The sequence below is a fragment of the Microcaecilia unicolor genome, chromosome 6 (assembly GCF_901765095.1).
Source record: "Microcaecilia unicolor chromosome 6, aMicUni1.1, whole genome shotgun sequence".
In the NCBI taxonomy this organism is placed as follows: domain Eukaryota; kingdom Metazoa; phylum Chordata; class Amphibia; order Gymnophiona; family Siphonopidae; genus Microcaecilia; species Microcaecilia unicolor.
In genome coordinates, this window is record NC_044036.1 from 120771998 (window position 1) to 120790347 (window position 18350).

At 43.2% G+C, this 18350-nt stretch overlaps 1 protein-coding gene and 1 long non-coding RNA gene across 2 annotated transcripts in view; both read left to right on the forward strand.

Moving 5' to 3' along the window:
• The window catches only part of SWT1 (SWT1 RNA endoribonuclease homolog), a 391485-nt gene that overhangs the window by 79243 nt on the left and 293892 nt on the right, over positions 1-18350 (forward strand). The window lies entirely within an intron of this gene.
• On the forward strand, positions 6239-17183 carry LOC115471847. Its single transcript, XR_003942431.1, has 3 exons — positions 6239-6322; positions 9052-9055; positions 17171-17183. It is a non-coding gene; the product is annotated as an uncharacterized LOC115471847 (long non-coding RNA).

The window sequence follows — 18350 nt, forward strand, 5'->3', positions numbered from 1 at the left end:
CCTGGAAGGTCATTTTCTTGGTGGCAGTTACTTCAGCTCGTAGAGTCAGTGAGCTTCAGGCCCTGGTAGCCCAGGCCCCTTACACCAAATTTCATCATAACAGAGTAGTCCTCCGCACTCACCCTAAGTTCTTGCCGAAGGTTGTGTCGGAGTTCCATCTGAACCAGTCAATTGTCTTGCCAACATTCTTTCCCCGTCCTCATTCCTGCCCTGCTGAACGTCAGCTGCACACATTGGACTGCAAGAGAGCATTGGCCTTCTATCTGGAGCGGACACAGCCCAACAGACAGTCCGCCCAATTGTTTGTTTCTTTTGATCCCAACAGGAGGGGAGTGGCTGTGGGAAAACGCACCATATCCAATTGGCTAGCAGATTGCATTTCCTTCACTTACGCCCAGGCTGGGCTGGCTCTTGAGGGTCATGTCACGGCTCATAATGTTAGAGCCATGGCAGCGTCGGTAGCCCACTTGAAGTCAGCCACTATTGAAGAGATTTGCAAAGCTGCGACGTGGTCATCTGTCCACACATTCACATCTCATTACTGCCTGCAGCAGGATACCCGACACGACAGTCGGTTCGGGCAGTCAGGGCTTCAGAATCTGTTCGGGGTTTAGAATCCAACTCCACCCCCCTAGGCCCATGTTTGTTCTGTTCCAGGCTGCACTCTCAGTTAGTTGGTAAATTTTTTAGGTCAATCTCAGTTATGTCCTCGCCGTTGCGAGGCCCAATTGACCATGGTTGTTGTTTTGAGTGAGCCTGGGGGCTAGGGATACCCCATCAGTGAGAACAAGCAGCCTGCTTGTCCTCGGAGAAAGCGAATGCTACATACCTGTAGAAGGTATTCTCCGAGGACAGCAGGCTGATTGTTCTCACAAACCCACCCGCCTCCCCTTTGGAGTTGTGTCTTCCCTTCTCTTTGTCTTGCTACATATGAGACTGGCCGGCACGAGCCGGTTCGGGCGGGAAGACGGCCGCGCTTGCGCGGTGCGCATTGGCGCACGAGGACTAGCAAAGGACTTTGCTAGAAAGTGTTCCGATTGGAGGGGCTGCCGTGGACGTCACCCATCAGTGAGAACAATCAGCCTGCTGTCCTCGGAGAATACCTTCTACAGGTATGTAGCATTCGCTATCCAAGAAAAGCTAGGTACATAAGGAAATATATTTCTGTTTCTATTAATTTTCTCCAGTGTTACACTGCATGCAGAGTCTGTCTGCTTGGTAGTTTCAGTTTAGCTTTTGCTCAAAAGGAAATTCTGTTTCTATTTCTGAATTGTAGTCATTATTTGTGAATTTGGTGAGGGTTTGTATACGTCTTTAGTGTGTAATCATGTTCCGTAAGTATGTCGTTTCCAAAGCAAATGTGAAAAATATTCAGCTGGTGGTAGTTTGGGTTTTTTTTGTTTTAAATGCTGACTGACTGATGCAGGTAGAATTAGGATCTAGTATTCAGCGCTGGACAGCAGTTCTGCAGTGTTTGTGAGACCTGCTAAGGATAGGGGCTATCGTGCCTGTTCCTCCTCTCGAAAGGCGCACAGGTCGGTACTCCATCTTCTTTGTGGTTCCAAAGAAGGGAGGGGCTTTTCGGCCTATTCTCAATCTCAGAAAAGTAAACCAGTTTTTGCAGGTTCGTCACTTCTGCATGGAGACATTAAGGGCAGTTATTGCTGCTGTTCAACCAGGCGAGTTTTTGACGGCTCTCAATTTGAGGGAAGCTTACCTGCGCATTCCCATTTGGCAGCCCCATCAGAGATTTCTCAGATTTGCGGTGCTGGGTCAGCACTTCCAGTTTCGGGCCCTTCCTTTCAAAATGGCCACTGCCCCACGCACTTTTTTCAAGGTCATGGTGGTGGCAGCATTCCTGCGGAAGGAGGGGATTTGAGTGCATCCATTTCTCGACAACTGGCTTATTCGGATGGCAACAGCAGAGGAGAGTCGAGTGGTCACCGACCGAGTGATTGCAGTGTTGCAATCCTTAGGTTGGGTGGACAATATGGACAAGAGTCATCTGGTTCCTACTCAGTCTGGAGTATCTTGGGAGTGCAATTCAATATGAAGCGGGGGAAGGTGTTTCTCCCCGAGGGGCGAAGGATCAGATTGCTTTCTCAGGTACAGACCTTATTGAGTTGTCACGCTCCCCGAGTGTGGGACTATGTTCAGCTCTTCGGTTCCATGACGGCGACCTTGGAGGTCATTCCATGGGCAAGGACTCACATGCGGCCTCTTCAGAATTTCCTTTTGAGCAGATGGTCACCGACGTCGCTGGATTATCAACGACGCCTTCCTTGGTCGAGCCGGGCCAGAGACAGTCTCACGTGGTGACTCCAGACAGCCAATTTGCAGAAGGTGGTTTCTCTGGCGTCTCCCAATTGGATGGTAGACGTGATGGATGCCAGCCTTGCGGGCTGGGGAGCCCATTTTGTTCATCGAGTAGCCCAGGGATCGTGGACCCCTCTCGAAGCGACTTGACCGCATAAATCGTCTGGAGTTGCGAGCAGTCATGAATGTGCTGTGGAGTTTGCAGAGGCAGGCGTTTCGTCTATTCTCGGACAACACCACGACGGTGGCCTACATCAATCGGAAGGGGGTACTCGCAGTCTTCCCTTGGCAGTGGAAGCATCTCGTCTTCAGAGTCTGTCGGCAGCGTACATTGCGGTTCAAGACAACGTTCAAGCGGATTTTCTCAGCCGAACTCTTTTGGACACAGCGGAATAGACGCTGTCGGACTCAGCTTTTCAGCTGATCTGTCAATGTTGGGGAAGACCAATAATGGATCTCATGGCCATGGCTTGCAATGCCAAAGTTCCCCAGTTCTTCAGCCGCAAACGGCAGCCAGGATCTGCAGGATTGGATGCTCTTCTCCAGCCATGGCCATAACAATAGCTACTGTATGTTTTTCCTCCGTGACCTCTGATAGGGAGAGTTCTTTGCCGCATAGTGCGGCATCGGGGGCTGGTTGTTCTAGTGGTTCCAGACTGGCCCCGACGGCCGTGGTATGCGGATCTCGTTCGAGCAATCTCAGAGCCACCATTGCAACTTCCGGTGACTCCTGATCTGCTGCATCAAGGGCCAGTTCAGATGGAAAATCCCTCCCGCTTTGGTCTTACGGCCTGGCCTGGCTATTGAGAGGCGGCAGCTGAGGAAGAAGGGATTTTCAGGACAAGTCATTGCCACTCTTTTGGGGGCACGGAAACAGTCTACTTAAGCAGCGTACACGCGAGTGTGGAAAGCTTTTCAGCTTTCCTTGCTGAATCGCCATTTCGGGCGGACATTCCAGTTATTCTGGAGTTCCTTCAGGATGGTCTTCAAAAGGAATTGGCATATAATTCCCTTCAAGTGCAGGTGGCTGTGCTAGCTTGTTTTAGGGGCAAACTGGATGGTTCCTCTTTAGCAGCTCACTCTGATGTGGTCCGTTTCCTACGCAGGGCTTTTTGGCTTCGGCCTCCTCTGCAGCAGCCGTGCCCGGCGTGGCATTTGAATGTGGTACTGCGAGCCCTCCAGGCCCCACCATTTGAGCCATTGAGTAAGGTTTTTGAGAAGGATCTAACACTTAAAACAGTACTTTTGGTGGCCATTGCTTCGGCTAGGAGGATTTCTGAAATTCAGACTTTGTCTTGCAGAGATCCTTTTTTGCAGTTTCCTGAAGCAGGGGTGTTGATATGGACGGTGCCGTGGTTTCTACCTAAAGTGGTTTCGGCTTTCCATGTCAATCAGGCGGTTTATCTTCCGTCTTTTTGAAGAGAGGATTATCCGGGGGAGTTTGCCTCGCTATGTTTCCTGGACGTGTGGAGAGCCTTGTTTCGGTACTTGCAGATCTCTAACGAGTTTCGACGCTCGAATCATCTATTTGTGCTCTTGTTGGGATCGAAAAGAGGTGAGGTGGCTTCTAAGGCTTCCATTGCTCGCTGGATTAGGGAAGCCATCAGAGTGGCGTATCTGCTACAAGGGCAGGTGTCTCCAGTGGCCCTGAAGGCGCATTCTACTCGGGCACAAGCAGCTTCTTGGGCAGAGCCGTCGGCCTTATCTCTGAAAGAGATTTGTCGGGCGGCTACTTGGGTGTCCCTTCATACTTTTGCGAAGCATTACAGGCTAGTCGTGTGTGCTCGGGAGGATGAGAGTTTTGGGGCGGGAGTGTTGGCGCGGGGAGCGTTGGCTTCCCACCCTACTTGCTATGGTACATCCCACTAGTTCCTGGATTCATCTGCTGCAAGTGACAAGGAAGGTAAAATTATGTCTTACCTGATAATTTTCTTTCCTTTAATGCAGCAGATGAATCTAGGATCCCTCCCTAGTTCAGCTGACGGTTTTTTCATTTTCCGCGCAGTGTGGCTATTTTTTTCCTTCTGGGTTCCCTTTTGCAGAGTTCAGACAGATATGGGAACACGGAAAGGATTCCAATTTCTGGATCAAGTTGCAGTTATTTTGAAGTTCTTATTTGGTTCTCTGTTTTTCATAGATAAGATGGTTTCTGGTTGTTATTGGTTTCATATTTTTGGCCTTGGCAAATGCTTACGAATGACATACTAACTGAGGAAGGAGCTGGCCATCTGGCATCATTGCCTTTAGTTTGTTTATCTCTATGTCCACCTGCTGGTAGGCGGACTTAACCCCCACTAGTTCCTGGATTCATCTGCTGCGTTAAAGGAAAGAAAATTATCAAGTAAGACATAATTTTACCATTTTTGACAAAGTCAACATAAAAAAATATTGGGTCAGCGTTAAACCATCATCTGTACCTGTGTCTTTCTGCTTGTTCATAATCTGACAAAGAAAGGCAAGTTTTTTGCTATTTCAGTTAACACATTTCCAAGTTTTAGAATGAATTATCCCAAAAGAAAGAAAACATTCTCTGTACACCTGTATAATTAGTTATTGCTGTTAAAAGATGGAGTACAACTTAAGTGGTCTCTAAATCCAAATGTTTAAATGATTTCCATCAGCTCATTATAGTACCTTTCTTTCAAATCTTATCAGCAAGCATATTTCTTGAATGGGTCACCATTATCCCAGAAAGATGTTTATTAGATACTGATGCCAAATGACTTTTCCAGGGGTAGCCAACCTCTGGCTTGCCATTGAATTTTATGTGGACTGCGAGACCATAAGAAGTATATACAGAAAATGTCATTAACCAGAGTTGTGGCGATTTTAAATACTGTATTTAACAAGTATTTTCAGAATAGCCATTCTAACAGTTTGTTTCCATTGTTTAGTTACATTTTTACTTATTTTGTTTATCACAGAAGGTGTATGGAGCTCTGTGTATGTCTGGTTCCAACATTACATAATGTTGTGACCCTACCACGGTTAGTACTGACATTCATGCTACCCTCTATGCAAAAAAGTTCCCCACCCCTGGCCCATTCTGCTCTTCAGCAGTTGAGGATTGACCCTGGTAGTGAGGATTGAGAATAATGTCAAGAGAATGAGTTATGGTTAGTGATGCTTATAGGGGATTTGCAAGGGCTAATCAGGTCTGTTATTTCTAGTTTCCCTATACTGCTGCAGCAAACATGTTCAGAGAATATAATTAGAAGTTACAATTAAGATTCATGATGATATCTTGGAGCTAGGTTCATTTTTTTTTACAAAATGTTTTTTTTTATTTATTTATGAAATTTTCAAAAATTACACGTCACTTGCAACAGAAACTCAGATAATTAATTCAAGGTAGTAATTAATCAAAAGAAAAGAAAAAAATATACTTAAATATCTTCCTTAGACCATTAATTTTAATCCGCAAAAGAGATTGATTCTCAGGTTTATGCAGATACATCAAAGTTCACCACATGCACACATACATATATATATAATTTTAACACAGGAATTTCCTGTGCGGTAAATGCAAAATTAGCGTGTTTGTTTTTTTAGAGCTTTTTCCTTTTAAGTTTTTTTTTCAGGTTGTGCACTAATATTGCCTATTTAGGAGGTGCTAAGTGCTCCTGTGTTATATCCTTATTAACCAGTTAGCACTTGCTAATCAAATTGTGCCCATACCATGCCCCCTCCCAAAAATGTTTTTTAAAAATTTGTAGCTTATGTTTAGCATTTGAAAACAGGGAAAATGCAGCAAAATGTTTTAATGCATATGTGTTGTATCCTGTTGTTGTGCACTAACTGTGTGTTATGGCAGTGTTGTGGAATTGGAGTCGGAAGTCGGAGTCATCAAAAATGTACCAACTCCAACTTCAAAATTTAAAAAAAACATATATGGTAAATGTATTATTTTATACTTATATATACATATCTTTGCCTTGGATCTAAAGTTATATGTACCAGTATTTTAGATCCAGAGCAAAAAATTTAAAGCCTAATATCAGTAAGAGTTGGAGCCCGTTTCAGAGTCGGGCAGTAGAAAAATAGAGGAGTCTGAATCGAAGATTTGGTGTACTACTCCACAGCCCTGGTTAAGAGCTTAATGCCTTTTAGTAAAAGGACCTTTAAATAAGTAAGTTAACTGTTTAAGTTTAGGACTGCTTAAGAAAGAGTCTGCTTAAACATCCGGGGATAATTTTATGAGGAGCCACCTAGTTTTAGATGCTTTGAAAGTCCATAAATGTCAGTGTTTTAGCTATTTATGCATGTAAGTGCTCTTTTTATAAAATATCGACTAGCATGAAAGTACATGCATGAGTGTAATGGAGTGTACTTTCAATGTGGGCTTCCGCAGGGTTGCAGTCCATACATAAATGTGGAATTATAAAATTCCTTATGTGTATATATGGAAAGTATGAACTAACATTTACACCAGATCTTATTTATTCATAAAGACGTACAAAAAAGATTCCCCATAACGATCTGACTCCCAAATTACTCCAAATACAACTATTATGGAACTCTCCTAATTTGTTTATTTTAATTACATCCTCATTACTGAATATTATATCTTGTCCTGATATCGTTATGTTATGTTTTATCTATTTATCCACTTCCAATCCTACATGATATACTTATGCACCTTTATTTGTAACAATTCTGAAATTATTATTCCGTTAATATGATTGCCATGATATTCTTATGCACCTATCTGTATCTATATTCTGAAATTCTTATTCTATCAATGTGAATGTCGTTGTAACATTTTGTAAGCCACATTGAGCCTGCAAATGGGTGGGAAAATGTGGGATACAAGTGCAGCAAATAAATAAATAAATAAATCTGGAGCTGGTATATTTGCTAGCATTACTTTTGTATGTGTTCTTTCTCACCTGCACTAGTATTTTATAAGGTCAAATAAGCATGTATTTTATGAAATTGATATAAAATAGGCATGTGATAAAGCACTTTAATTAGATGTGTCTTATAAAGTTACCCTCATAGGGGATATTATAGCAGGATGCCTATGTAGAAAGTCCAAAAAGGCACTTATTTTAAAGGCAACATAGATACCTATGTGCCTTTATAAAACAGGCACCCCAAACCAGTCCCAGTAGCACTCCAATGCCCCACACAAATTTACATCTGTCCTTTTGCAGTCTCTTTCTTCTTTCCCACCCTGTTCACAGGATTTTCTCTCTTATACCCCCATTCTAAAGAAAACAGGGATGAGCACAAGAACTAGAAAATTTAGATATTAAAAAGTAATAAGGCAGGTCAAGAGATAAGAACTAATACTAAATCTAAGCAAAGATTCACCTGAATCATGTGGAGGGGCATAATCGAACGGGGACGACCATCTTCTCTAAGGACGCTCATCTCTGAGGACGTCCCCAAGAATGGGCGGGGCATCCCGTATTATCGAAACAAGATGGGCGTCCATCTTTAATTTCGATAATAAGGTCAGGGACGCCAAAATCTCATCATTTAGGTCGACGTTAGAGGTGGTCGACCTAAATGTTGAGATGGTCGACCTTAGAGATGGGCGACCTCGGTTTTCGCCGATAATGGAAACTGAGGACGCCCATCTCAAAAACGACCAAATCCAAGGCATTTGGTCATGGGAGGAGCCAGCATTCATAGTGCACTGGTCCCCCTGACATGCCAGGACACCAACCGGGCACCCTAGGGGGCACTGCAGTGGACTTCACAAATTGCTCCCAGGTGCATAGCTCCCTTACATTCGGTGCTGAGCCCCCCAAAACCCACTCCCCATAACTGTACACCACTACCATAGCCCTTAGGGATGAAGGGGGGCACCTACATGTGGGTACAGTGGGTTTCTGGTGGGTTTTGGAGGGCTCACATTTACCACCACAAGTGTAACAGGTGGAGGGGGGGATGGGTCTGGGTCCGCCTGCCTGACGTGCACTGCACCCACTAAAAACTGCTCCAGGGACCTGCATACTGCTGTCATGGAGCTGGGTATGACATGAGAGGCTGGAAAAAAATGTTTAAATTTTTTTTTTTTTGGGTGGGATGCGGTTGATGACCACTGGAGGAGTAAGGGGAGGTCATCCCCGATTCCCTTCGGTGGTCATCTGGTCAGTTCGGGCACCTTTTTGACACTTGGTCATGAAAAAAAAAGGGACCAAGTAAAGTCGGCCAAATGCTCGTCAGGGACGCCCTTCTTTTTTCCATTATCGGCCGAAGATGCTCATCTCTTAACCACGCCCCCATCCCGCCTTCGCTATCCTGCTGACACGCCCCTGCCCAAAATCGGCTTTCGATTATGCAGATTTGGGAAGCCCTGAGAGAAGGGCGCCCATCTCCCGATTTGTGTCGGAAGATGGGCACCCTTCTCTTTCGATTATGCCCCTGAAAGTCCCTCAATTCTGTTCCACATTTCAGGCTAACAGGTTAGTGTCAGACACCTTCATCCTGCATTGAGGGACAGGTGTTCTGTATGTATATCCTCTCATTTGTTTTGTGAGGAACACTTTGCTGAAACTCAAGCAAGACCACAGGATCATGATCTTGATCACACCTTACTGGCCACGGCAGAAATGGTTCCCTTTTCAGTATATACATAACTCCAGTAGATCCTCGAAAGAACTGCGGAGCTTGGAGTGTTTTCCGACCCTCATCATGCAGAACGAGAGATCTCTTCTGCATCCCAACCTTCAGTCTGTGGCCCTCACAGCTTGGATGTTGAGAGCCTAGAATTTGCTTCCTTAGGTCTGTCAGAGAGTATCTCCCGGGTCTTGCTGACTTCTAGGAAAGATTCCACTAAGAGGTATTATTCTTTCAAATGGAGGAGGTTTGCCGTCTGTTGTGAGGACATCCTGTTTTCTGCCCTACACAGACCCTGCCTGAATACCTTCTGCACCACTCTGAGTCTGGTCTCAAGACCAACTCAGTGCAATTAGTGCTTATCATCAATGTATAGAGGGTAAGGCCACCTCTGGACAGCCTCTAGTTGTTCGCTTCGTGAGAGGTTTGCTTTTGACAAAGCCCCCTGTCAAATCTCCACCTGTGTTATGGACCTCAACATTGTTCTCACCCAGCTGATGAAAGCTCTTTTGAAGCCAGTGAATTCCTGCCAACTGAAGTACTTGACTTGGAAGTTCATTTTCTTGGTGGCTGTTACTTAACTCATAGGGTCAGTGAGCTGCAGGATCCTAGTAGTGGATGCACCTTGTACTAAGTTTCATCATAACAGAGTAGTCCTCTGTACACACCTTAAATTCCTTCCAAAGGTTGTGTCAAAGTTCCATCTGAACCAGTCGATTGTCTTGCCAACATTCTTTCCCCGACCTCGTGCCCATCCTGGCGATAGCCCCTTGCACACCTTGGACTGCACGAGAGCATTGGCCTATTATGTGGAGCATACAAGGCCCCACAGACAGTCTGCCTAACTTTTTGTTTCTTTTGATCCCAACAGGATGGGGTCGCCATCGGGAAATGCATAATCACTAATTGGCTGGCAGACTGCATTTCTTTCACTTATGCCCAGGCTGGTCATAATTAATGTAGATTAATACCTTTCAAATATTTGAATGTCTGTGTCATAGTACCCCTATCTCACCTTTCCTCCAAGGTATACGATCACAAGGACCCCATAATCCTAGAACTCTGCCCCCCAGGCTACAAAATTACACACTGGACAAGGAAAGAAAAAAGAGGAGGTGGAATAGCACTAATCTATAGATCCCACTTCACCATAACAACAACTGCTGAGTCTATAACACCAAAACTTGAAATTGCCTCAGTTAGAATCCACCATGCTACCCTGCTCGACCATCTAAATGTGGTCCTGTTTTATAGACCACCAGGAAATTGGCAAGAATTCCAGTCAAACTTTATGGATTTTATATCGAATACATGTGTATCCAACTCCAACTTACACATAGTAGGGGATATTAACCTACACCTGGAAGACCCTAATGCAGCCAATACACGCGACTGCAAAGAATTCCTACACCTATGGGACCTTAACTCGCCCAATATGCAAGCCACACATGTCAAAGGACACACAATTGACCTCCTTACACACAAACTATCCTTAGACTCAAACCTTATACTAACAGATACAAAATGGATGGCCATACCATGGTCAGACCACCATAAATTAAACATAGCTCTACAATGGCGGAAAAAAGACACGCACCCCAAGCAAGAAAGCACAACATACACCACTAGAGGTCAGATCGTTCCTGTTACTTTCTGGCAACAGATCTACAAAAATGAATGGCTAGCACAGACAGACTCCAAACACTATCTCCAAAAGTGGGACGACAGATGCAGGAGCATACTAGATGAAACTGCACCACTACAAACAAGAACCACACGAAGACACAGCTCGATACCTTGGTTCAACGAAGAACTGAAAAAACTAAAAACACAAGTCAGGAGATTCAAACGCGCGTGGCAAAAAATGAAAAATGAACATACACTTAAAGATTGGAAACAAACACAAAGAAAATACAAATATACAATAAGACAAACCAAAAGAGCATACTACAAAACCAAAATAGGACCAGACTACAAAGATGCACATAAACTCTACCAACTTGTTAATAAATTAATAGACACCACACCGGTTACCACAGCCAGCACAGACACCCCATCAGCAGATCAACTTGCCAAATACTTCAATGAGAAAATTATAAAACTTCGATCCACATTACCACTCAACACAACTGATCACGAAAAATTTATGGATTGCCTGGACCCTACTCCCGGTGAATACCCAGCAGATCGAACCTGGAATGACTTCAACCTGCTAACCGAAGAAACCATAACCCAAGCACTCAACAAATTCTCCAAAACCCACTCCAAACTGGATATCTGCCCCAGTAGCCTAATAAGGTTCGCCCCCAAATGCTTCATAACAGACCTTACATCACACCTGAACTACATGCTACAACGTGGACTTTTCCCCAAGGACAAAGGAAATATACTACTGACACCCATACCCAAAGACTTAAAGAAAAAAACTAAATGACACAACCAACTATCGACCAGTCACATCCATCCCCCTGATAGTAAAACTAATGGAAAGTATGGTAACCAAACAACTCACCAACTACCTAAACAAATTCACAATACTACATGAATCACAGTCAGGATTTCGATCCAACCATAGCACTGAAACAGTGCTAACCACTCTTATAACCAAATTTAAACAACTAATTGCAACTGGAAACAATGTGCTACTACAATTCAATATGTCCAGCGCGTTCGACATGGTCAGCCACCAAATACTCTCGAACATCCTAGACTACTTCGGGATCGGAGGAAACGTACTAAGATGGTTTAAAGGCTTCTTAACAACAAGAACTTACCAAGTGACTTCAAACTCAAAAACGTCAACACCATGGAAACCTGAATGCGGAGTACCACAAGGATCACCGCTCTCACCAACCCTTTTTAACTTTATGATGACACCTTTAGCCAAATTGCTATCCAACCAAGGACTCAACCCATATATCTATGGAGACGATGTCACGATATACATCCCGTTCAAACAAGACATAACTGAAATCACAAATGAAATCACACACAGCCTCCAAATAATGTACTCATGAGCGGACGCATTCCAACTAAAGCTAAACGCAGAAAAAACATGATGTCTCATCCTGTCCTCACAATACAACACAAACAAACCCAATACCATAAATACCCCAGACTACACTCTTCCGATGTCAGACAGCTTGAAAATTCTGGGAGCCACAATTGACCGAAATCTCACATTCGAAGAACATGCGAAAAATACAGCAAAGAAAATGTTCTACTCAATGTGGAAACTTAGAAGAATCAAACCTTTCTTCCCAAGAGAAGTATTCCGCAGCCTAGTACAATCAATGGTGTTAAGCCATCTAGACTACTGCAATGTCATTTATGCCGGATGCAAAGAACAAATCATTTAGAAGCTTCAAACCGCTCAAAACACAGCGGCCAGACTCACATTTGGGAAAGCGAAATACAAAAGTGCCAAACCCCTAAGAGAAAAACTACACTGGCTCCCACTGAAAGAATGAATTGCGTTTAAAGTTTTCTCCCTGGTCCACAAAATCGTTCACGGAGAAGCTCCGACCTATATGTCAGACCTTATAGACTTGCCTACTAGGAATGCAAAAAGGTCATCAAGCACATTCCTCAATCTCCACTATCCTAACTGTAAAGGGCTAAAGTATAAATCCACATACGCGACCAGTTTCTGATACATCTGCACGCAGCTATGGAACGCACTACTGAAGGCCATAAAAACAACACAAGTCCTATCCATCTTCCGAAGGCTACTGAAAACAGATCTTTTCAAGAAGGCATACCACAAACATCCATCTTAGATACTAAATAATAATACTATACATGATCTATACAAAGCCGATCTCTTATCACATGACTGATTAACCTCTTTGATATCAATGATCAAGCAATACCACTTTAAACCTTATGCTGAATAGGGTCTTTCTATAGTCAATGACCTAATGTATGTTACAATCCAATTTATTACTCAAGAACCTCATGCAATACCATAATCTATTCTTCTTTACCATGTATGTAAGCACATGGTGTATATATATACCATGATCTGTTCCATATATGTTATGTTCCATGTATGTTACCATGTATGTATGCACCTTATCGTAATACCACATGTAATTCTGTTACCCGGAATGGCAACCGCCATTACGGCAAATGTAAGCCACATTGAGCCTGCAAATTGGTGGGAAAATGGGGGATACAAATACTACAAATAAATAAATACATCTTCAGATCCACAAGTCTCTCCTCATACGTCTTGCGGCGCAAATCCCGTACCATTTTTGTCGCTTGTCTCTGAACTGTTTCAAGTCCTTTCATGTCCTTAGCAAGATATGGCCTCCAAAACTGAATACAGTACTCCAAGTGGGGCCTCACCAACAACTTGTACAGGTGTATCAACACCTCCTTCTGCTGGTTATACCCCTCCCTATGCAGTGTAGCATCCTTCTGACCACAGCCACCAACTTGTCACATTATATGTCACCTTGAGATCCTCAGATACCATCACCCCAAGGTCTCTTTCCTCAGCTATACTTATCAATCTCCCGCCTCCCATCTTGTACATCTCCTTTGGATTTTTGCACCTGAAGTGCATCATTCTGTACTTCTTTGCATTAAATTTTAACTTCCAGACCTTTGACCATTTTTCTAATTTTTGGAGATTTCTTCTCATGGTTTCTATTCCCTCCGGGTTATCTGCTCTTTTGGCGTTCTACGTGTCATCTGCAAAAAGGCAAACTTTTCTTTCTCACCCTTCAGCAGTATTTTTCATGAATATATTAAATAGATTTGGCCCCAATACCGACCCCTGAGGTACTCCACTATTCACCTTCCTTTCCTCTGAGCAAATTCCTTTTACCACCACCCTCTGTCGCCTGTCGGTTAACCAGTTTCCAATCCAGTTCACCACTTTGGGTCCTAAGTTCAACTCTCTTAGCTTATTCATGAGTCTGTGAGGAACCATATCAAAAGCTTTGCTGAAATCAAAGTAGATTACATCTAGCACATGTCCTTTACCCAGTATTTTGGTCACCCAGTCAATGAAATCTGTCAGATTTGTTTGGCAGGATTTTCCTTTGATAAAGCCATGTGGCCTCAGATCATGCAACCCACTAGATTCTAGAACGTTAAGTATCTTTTATAAGTACATAAGTACATAAGTAGTGCCATACTGGGAAAGACCAAAGGTCCATCTAGCCCAGCATCCTGTCACCGACAGTGGCCAATCCAGGTCAAGGGCACCTGGCACGCTCCCCAAACGTAAAAACATTCCAGACAAGTTGTACCTAAAAATGAGGAATTTTTCCAGTCCATTTAATAGCGGTCTATGGACTTGTCCTTTAGGAATCTATCTAACCCCTTTTTAAACTCCGTCAAGCTAACCGCCCGTACCACGTTCTCCGGCAATGAATTCCAGAGTCTAATTACACGTTGGGTGAAGAAAAATTTTCTCCGATTCGTTTTAAATTTACCACACTGTAGCTTCAACTCATGCCCTCTAGTCCTAGTATTTTTGGATAGCGTGAACAGTCGCTTCACATCCACCCGATCCATTCCACTCATTATTTTATACACTTCTATCATATCTCCCCTCAGCCGTCTCTTCTCCAAGCTGAAAAGCCCTAGCCTTCTCAGCCTCTCTTCATAGGAAAGTCGTCCCATCCCCACTATCATTTTCGTCGCCCTTCGCTGTACCTTTTCCAATTCTACTATATCTTTTTTGAGATACGGAGACCAGTACTGAACACAATACTCCAGGTGCGGTCGCACCATGGAGCGATACAACGGCATTATAACATCCGCACACCTGGACTCCATACCCTTCTTAATAACACCCAACATTCTATTCGCTTTCCTAGCCGCAGCAGCACACTGAGCAGAAGGTTTCAGCGTATCATCGACGACGACACCCAGATCCCTTTCTTGATCCGTAACTCCTAACGCGGAACCTTGCAAGACGTAGCTATAATTCGGGTTCCTCTTACCCACATGCATCACTTTGCACTTGTCAACATTGAACTTCATCTGCCACTTGCACGCCCATTCTCCCAGTCTCGCAAGGTCCTCCTGTAATCGTTCACATTCCTCCTGCGACTTGACGACCCTGAATAATTTTTGTGTCATCGGCGAATTTAATTACCTCACTAGTTATTCCCATCTCTAGGTCATTTATAAATACATTAAAAAGCAACGGACCCAGCACAGACCCCTGCGGGACCCCACTAACTACCCTCCTCCACTGAGAATACTGGCCACGCAATCCTACTCTCTGTTTCCTATCTTTCAACCAGTTCTTAATCCATAATAATACCCTACCTCCGATTCCATGACTCTGCAATTTCTTCAGCTGTGATGCCATTATTTTTCCTAGCACCAACGTGAGACTTGGAAATAGAAACATAGAAACATGACGGCAGATAAAGGCCATATGGCCCATCCAGTCTGCCCATCCTCTGTAACACCCAATTCTACCTGTTCCTAAGCGATCCCACATGCTTATCCCATGCATTTTTAAATTCTGGAACAGTCCTCGACTCCATCACCTCCACCGGGAGGCCATTCCATGCCTCCACCACCCTTTCTGTGAAATAATACTTCCTTAGGTTACTCCTAAGCCTATTCCCTCTTAACTTTGTCATATGCCCCCTCATTCCAGAGCTCTCTTTCATTTGGAAAAGGCTCTCTTCCTGTACATAAATGCCTTTGAGATATTTAAAAGTTTGTATCATGTCTCCTGTCTCCCAGCGTATACATGTCAAGGTTCATAAGCTTGTCCCTATAATTTTTGCATTCAAGACCGCTTGCTAATTTCGTAGCCACCCTCTGGACCGACTCCATCCTGTTTATATCTTTCCGTAGGTGCGGTCTCCAGAACTGCACGCAGTACTCCAAATGGGGCCTCACCAGAGACTTGTACAACGGCACTATCACCTCCTTTTTCCTGCTGGTCATGCCTCTCTTTATGCACCCAAGCATCCTTACTGGCATATAGTTTCCTACTTCTTCCCTGTCCCTGCTTTTGTGACCACATTCACTCATCTCCAGTCCTGCGGAACCTCTCCTGTCTCTAAAAGCTCTATTGAAGAGTTCCCACCAGGATTCCTCTGAGCTCCCTTAGTATTCTGGGATGTCTCCCATCTGGCCCCATAGCTTTTTCCACTTTCAGATTTTCAAATTGTTTATAAATGGTTTCTTCTGTGAACAGTGCAGTATTCACGCCATTCCAAGATATACCTTCAGCAGATGACCACTGTCTTTCTCCAGGATATTCCTCCGTGAACACTGAAGATAAGTATTTGTTTAGCATGTTTGCTTTATCCTTGTCACTTTCCACATAGCTGTACTCAGCATCTTTCAGTCTTACAATTCCATTCCTAGCCTTTCTCCTTACCCCAGTATATCTGAAAAAGGTCTTGTCACCTCTCTTTACATCTTTAGTCATTTTTTCATCCACCTGTACTTTTGCTAGCTGTATTTCCCTTTTCACTTCTTCCAGTAGTCTTTTCCATGATCCTCTTGTTGCGTTTTTCTGTATTTCTTGAACACAGTCTCTTATGTCCTTACAGCCACTCTATTTGGAGAACCATATTGGCTTCTTGTTTCTTTTGTTTTTGTTTACTTTCCTTGTATAAAGATTTGTTGCCATATTTATAGCTGTTTTTAGCTTGGACCACTGCCCTTTCACTTCTCTTGTGTCTGCCCATGCTTTCAGCTCCTTCATCAAGTACTCCCCCATTTTACCAAAATCAACATGTCTGAAATCTAGTACCTTGAGTCTTGTGTATCTGCACTCCAGTTTTGCTCTTATATCAAACTGTTGTGTGATTATCACTATTTTCTAGGTGTGCAGCCTAGGTTCTATCACCATTTGTCTGAGCAAGGTACTTTGACAGGCATTCTCAATCTCTCTGCTTCTTTCCAATTTTGCCAAAGGATTGTTTCAATCCACATCAAACAAGTTGAAATTTCCCAGCAACAGCACTTTCCCTTTCATTCCAACCTTATGAATATCTTCAATCAGATCCTTGTCCAGCTTCTTCATTTGTTCTGGAGGTCTGTAGTTATCACCTGTGTAGCTACAGGCGCCATCTTCCCTTTCCAGGACGATCCATATCGCTTCTTCATTTCCTCAGGTTTCTTGCATTTCAGCCACTCTGATACTGTTTTTCACATGCAGTGCCACTCCTCCACCTCTTTGACCCTATCTATCCTTCTTAAAAAGATTATAGCCCAGTATGGTTGCATTGAACCACATCTCTGTAATAGCAACAATATAGCACATTCATAAATAATCTGGTGTGATAAGTGAGTTGAACAGATTTGCAAATTACACAAAATTATTCAAAGTCATTAAAACAGCAGAAGATTGCAAGCATTTGCAAAAGAATTTTGCAGGGCTGTGTAGTCTGAGTCAGAAACAATTTTGGGTGAAGTCGGAGTTGGTAAAAATGTACCGACTCCAACTCCAGTTTCAAATTAAAAACTTCCATCATTATAATATATGTAAAATTTATCATTTTATACTCATGTATTTTTTGTTCAGGTTCTTTGTGGTCTGCAATTCTAATTTTGTACATAAGGAAATATCTGATGCTTTGGTAATTAAATTTCTCTTAGATTTACTATTCATAGGAGGAGTGGGAGTCAGACAGTATTTAAATAGAGTAGTTGAATTCGAAGGTTTAGTATACTGACTCCACAGCCGTGGGATCATGTGATACAAGGAGACTGGGTGGCTAAATGGCAGATAAAATTTCAATTGGACAAAGGCACAGTAAGGCATGTAAGGATAAATAATCCAACTACAGGTACAAAATACTAAGTTTTGAGTTGTTGTTGCCCAAGAAAAAGATCCTGTAGTCACTGTGTAAAAGGCATTGAAATGTTAAGCCCAGTGTGCCATGGCTGCTAAAAAACAAAAAAATATTATCTGGAAAAAGATGAAGAATAAAACTGAGAATATAATTATACCCAGTGTAGGTGTTCAGTGGAATTGCACGTTGAGAGTTGTGTGCAGGTATGTATGGTTGCCCCATTTCAAAAAGGGTATAGCAGAACTGGAAAATACTTGTAAAAGGTTGACCAAACTGATAAAAGAGATGAAGTGACTCCTCTGTGAGGAAAGGATATAGAGCTCTTCGGCTTGGAGATGATTTGGCTGAGGGGAGATTTGATAGACATCTATAAAATAATAAGTGGAGCAGAACAGGTACATGTGAATTGGTTGCTTTTCAAAAAGTAGAGAGACTAGAGGATATACTATGAAATTACTGAGTATTACAAATAAAAGAAATCATAGACACCATTTTTTCAGCTGATGAACTATTTCCCTTGGCGACAGCCCTTTTTCAGTGGACAAAGAGGTGGCCTGGACACAAGTTCCAGTACAGCCTGAGATTCTCATTGGTGTCCAGGTCGTTCTTTGATAGTGGTCAGAGGTGGTCTGCAGCAGTCTTTACCAGAAGTGGGTCCAAATCACATCAGAC